This window comes from Ochotona curzoniae, unplaced genomic scaffold (genome assembly GCF_017591425.1).
Source record: "Ochotona curzoniae isolate NIBS_2020 unplaced genomic scaffold, NIBS_Ocur_1.0 contig_4064, whole genome shotgun sequence".
Classification (NCBI taxonomy): Eukaryota; Metazoa; Chordata; class Mammalia; order Lagomorpha; family Ochotonidae; genus Ochotona; species Ochotona curzoniae.
This window is the reverse complement of record NW_024466107.1, coordinates 330,080-335,398: the sequence shown is the minus strand read 5'-3', so window position 1 is coordinate 335,398 and position 5,319 is coordinate 330,080.

The window sequence follows — 5,319 nt, the reverse complement described above, 5'->3', positions numbered from 1 at the left end:
CGCGGCGGGGCTGGGCGCGCTCTCGCCGAGGCGCCCGGTGCCCTCGCCCGCGCCCCGCCCCGGGGAGGTGCGCCCCGGACGCCCCGCCCCGCCCCGCCTGCGCCGCCGCCGTGCGCCCGCGCCTTCCGCTGCCTGGGCTGGGGGCGCGGGGTCCCCCGGCAGCTCCCGGCTCGGCGGCCTTTGCACAGTGCCCACGGCGCCCCCAGAACGGGGACAGAGAGCCAGGGGGCCGTGTCAGAGGCAGTTCATCCCCCTGCACACAGGAGCCCCGGCTGTCAGTGGAATGTAGAAGTAGAGCAAGCATGGCTAGGGTTTGTACCCAAATGACAGATCCCCAACAAGCCTTGGTGACCTGTGATTCTGGGTCTGGGCTCAGTCATGTGAGCTGCTTGCATGTCTATCCCTGGCCTGCCTTAACTTGCTGGGGGCCTGCAGGTGGCAAAGAAGAAGGGCTCCGTGCAACCGGAATTGCCAGAACCCCTATTTGGGCTGAACTGAGCCTGCTGGAACCGCTGAGAGGCGTGCCCTGAGCTGGGGCCCTAGGAGATCACCCAGCACACAGCTCAGAGGTCCCAGCCAGATCCGGAGAGACGAGTTACAGAGACTCACTGCTCTGCTTCCTGGATCCTGCCGATAATCCCTGCTAATCCTTGGCTCAGGAAACACCGGTGGCCCCTTGAGTCACCCCTTGGGCCAGCCACCAGGGAACCTCTCACTGTGCTTTTTCAAACACCAAACTCATCAGTTTCCTCCCAAGTCCTGTCCCCCTGACCCCTTGAGCTTGGAACGTGGTGTGCACCTCTTCTTTCTCATTTTCTTCTTGTCCCCAAATTCAAACGGACCACATAGCATGCATGCGTCATTTCTTTCCATCTCTCTGTTCATGCCTTGCCCAGACCCCGAGTATCTCCTGCATTTGCTTGGCTGGTGAAATCAGTTTGTCTAAAGCCGTCCACAGACCATGACTTGTTTGGGCTACAAATTCAACCAGGTCCCCACTCTGGTTTTGACCCAGAGTCAAAGGTGAGTTCCTGGGCCTGCCATCCAAGGCTCTGTATGGTGGCTTCCTCCTTGTGCTCTGTGTCCCTGGGTGTGATCACTAAAACCCAGGACTTCTCTCCACTGCCAACAGCATTGCTCCTGAATGATGCCTCTTACAGACACCTGGTCCCCCCTTCCTGGAGCCTTTGATGATCCGGTTCCATTTAAAAAGAACAAATCTTTATCATCAAATGGCAGATCTTCAGATGGGGATGTTGTCCTCGATTATCTGTGCTCGCCAATGTCCCTGTGAAAGACAGGGGAAACTACCACGGAAGAGGGGTCATGGGACAGAAGCAGGAAGTGGACTGCAGCCTGAGGACTGGAGTCTGACTTGGATCAGGTGAAACTGGTTTTGAACTTCTCTGCCGGAGTCCAGCTCCAGCCGAGTTCACAACTTGAGAACAGTGCATGGATTAGGCGTAGAAAAGAAACAGACCTCTACAATTTCAGGATCATAATGGACAATGCAAAAAAGCTGTCTGCTTTATTTATACAGAAGCCTTCACAAGCTCTGGCACAGACTTTTTACATCATGGTCAAGTGGCTGTTTCCAAGGATAATTCTACCATTTGTTTCACCTTGAGGCAGGATACCCGCCGTCCTAATCCTGTGGTCAGGAAGTTCTCAACAGACATTTCAATCAGTAACACATTGCTGCTACAATCCTCATTCTACAGCTTAGTCTGATCAGTTAAGGCAGGAAATGCACCACAGAAAGAGGGACCTACAGATCAAGGAAAGAGGGAAAGAGTAGATTCCCACTACAGCTAGGGACTTAACACCCTTGATTAGCATATGGTCAAAGGGGGAGGAAGACCCTAAGCATAGGTTCCTGCTACACCCTTGATTAATGATGGTCAATGGGAGCAGCCAAGACAGCATGAATAGTAAAAGGCCCTTTTGCTAAGACCTTGTCAGCAACATCAACTTCCAAGCTCACAATGATAGTAAAGACCAACTCTGCAGAAGCAGACAATGCCTAAATAGATTACAGAAATCTCAGCGGGGTTCTCTGGTGTCTATGCAAAGGGAGGTGAAACTGCCTTCAGGTGACTGCAGAGACATGTGCTGGGCCATGCCATGCAGTGGGAAATTCCTTGTGGCCTTGCCCACGATGGAACAGTTCTCTTCACACCTTCGTGTCCTCCACACCCACTGCACAGTACCAGCACTTGTTACCTCCAGAACTCAGGAGAGTGGTGCACTGTTTATAAGCTACCAAGTCTGTTGTAACTTGTTCCTGCAGACAGTCAGTCCAGCTCCACGATCACCACCGAAGGGCTTCCCCTGCTATAAAGCTGCATCACCACACCCATACTCTGGTTGAACTCCCCTTGTGGAACAGCTCAGAGGCATCCCTGGGCTGTAGCACCTCCCAGCTCAGACCTGTGTTCATTGTTATAGCAGGTGCTAATCGAAGGTTCCAGCCCAGCCCAGCCCTAGAGAACTGAAGCTCCTGCACGGATCCTCCATCACTGCCTGCTCCCAGGTCATTTCCACCAGCGAGGGAACATGCCTTAGTACCTCGCAACACGCTGTCCACCTAGTCAAATATTCCAGCTCATTGGTTTTACAGAACTATTTTTAAGAATTCCACTATTCAAGCCATGTCACTCTGATTCCTAGTCCTATCACACCCTGAATCTTCTCCCAGTCATCCAGGAGGTCCATGTGGGCAAGTCAGAAGAGCACCTCATTCCTCACCCTGCTGAGGCTCCCCACCAGCCTTGGCACAAGTGACACTGATCCCATCTCAAACTGTCACTCTTCTTCTTTTTGAAATTATAAAAAAAAAAAATTGGAAAGGCATATTTACATTGTGTGTGTGTGTATGTGTGTGTGGTTTTCCATCCAGTGATCCAGGTCTCAATTAGCTCTATCAGTTGCCTCTGGGCCAGACTGAAGCCAGGAGCTAGGAATTTCATCCAGATCACTCACATGGTGGCAGGGGCTCAGACACCTGGATCATTCTCTGCTGCTTTCCCAGGAAAGCATTGGCAGGAAACTGGATTTGACATGGAGTAGCCATGACCCAGACGAGCACCCAGATGGGGTGCTGGCATTGAAGGTGGTGGCTTCACCCATAGCACAGGAGCTCCAGCACCTTCCCCTGCTGTCCTTTCTGCCTCTTTGTCTCCTTCTTTAACTTGCCATTGCTCAGACTCCGAGATCCAGCCTCTAGATATCAGTCTCTTGCGGCCTGGTCTCCAACCCACATTTCTCGTTCCACATTCTCCCTGCCCTGATGATGCCAAAATAGCTGTAAGCAGACGATGTCTGTCTCTTAGCTCTCAATATTTTATGTCTTGTCTTATTGTCTAACAGGCATAACGACAACTAAAATTACATTTAAAAAAATTTTTATTGGAAAGGCAGATTTGCAGGGAAGGAGATACAGAGAGAAAGATCATTATCTGCTGTTTCACTCTCCAAGTGGTCAAAACAGCCAGAGCTGAAATGATCTGAAGCCAGGAGCCTCCTCCAGGTTTCCCATGCAGGTGCAGGGTCCCAAGGCTTTGGCCTATCCTCTAGTGCTTCCCCAGACCACAAGCAGGGAGTTGGGTGGGAAGTAGAGTAGCTGGGACATGAACCAATGCCGCCTAGATGGGATCCCAATGCACTCAAGGCAACGATTTAGCCCTGAGCCAAAGTGCCAGGCTTGACCAGACTTCTAAGTCCCACCTACCATCCTGGCTCTCCGCCTCAAGGAATGTTTCCTTGCTGTTGGCTGGGTCAGAAGTCTGGGTTACAAACTTATTCTCCCCTCACCTCCCACCCTGTGTCCCATCCCCTCACCCACAAGTCCTTAATTCCCATTCTTGAGACACATCTCCAATGGCTTTATTGTTCCCTACCACTGCTATAACACTTCTCACCTCAGGCACTGCAGGCATTGCCTGACTGTGCTTCCCCCTCTGTCTGTCTCCAGCCCATCCTTCATGCTGCAGTTAGAACAGAATTAGCTCACTCCAATTCCTAACTTCCATCACTGGCTTCCTTTTCACGTGGAATACAAGTCCCACTATTTGCATTGGTCTTCAAAGGCCTCAATGAAAGGCACAATGCCTGCTCACTGCACTATTCCTGTGCTCCCCTAGGTTCTAGCTATTCAATATGTGTGAAATGAAGGAGCAAATGAGAAGTTTCATGTGTCATACTTCCTTGAAAGAGGTTCCTCAGAACCATAGCCCAGGGAGTGACACCATGGCAGTGTGAGTAAATCCACCATCTGCAAGGTTGGCGGCATCTCATCTGAACACTGGTTCGTCCAGGCTGCTCCACTTCCAATCCATTTCTGTGCTAACGGCCTGGGAATGTAGGGGAGGATGGCCCAAGTGCTTGGGCCCCTGCACCCACGTGAGAGACCTAGAGGAAGCTCCTGCCTTTGGACCAGTCCAATTCCAGCCACTGCAGCCATGTGGGGAGTAGCCAGAAAACGGAAGAACTCTGTGTGTTTCTCCTTCCCTCTGACTCTGCTTTTTAAATAAATAGATCTTAAAAAAAAATCACAGCCCAAGTAAATGAGGCAGTAGGTGTGTGGTTCCACATGCTCACTAATGCATGTCATCAACAGAGGCAGAACCCAGGAGGCCTGCTTGATCTTGGATCATGGGCCAAAATAAACCTCTTTGTTTTATAAACCTCTTTGTTTTATAAGCTTGCTTTCCTACTGTGGTATAGTCATGAAAACCCAATACAGGTGCCTTCTTGCAACTGGCAAATCTAGAGCCTTCAAGAACCTGCACACCTGTCCGGCTGTCTGGCATGACTGTTAGTGAACCTGTTCTTATCCTGGGCAGTGCCGTGAGGACTGAAGAGTTAGATTACTGCAGCTTTGGAAGTCCAAAAATGTGAGAGGAAACAAACCTTCAGAAACCAAAATGCTGCCGTTTGAACCACTTCAGCAGGTGCATCTTGACTTATAATTGGATTGAAAATGCGATTATTGAACTAAAAACAGCACTTTGAGGCCAGTACTGAGAGTATTCACTTCCTCTTCTACTTTGAGTGAACTTTCTGGAGGTGACTCTATACAAGAGCTGTGCTTTTGTTGATGAACTTTGTATTTGATGAGTTTATTGAGAAGTGAGCCCAAACTAGGGAGCTGATGGCATCAGGGGAAAAAAACTAAAGGAAAAAGAGAACAAAACAAAAATATGCAAACCAAAACAGTGCCCAGCCTGGAGTTGTCTGGGGAAGTGAAGCAATAGTATTTAAAATTGGTTAAGGGAAATTTGACATTTTCTCTTAGACAACACAACACTAAATAATGAA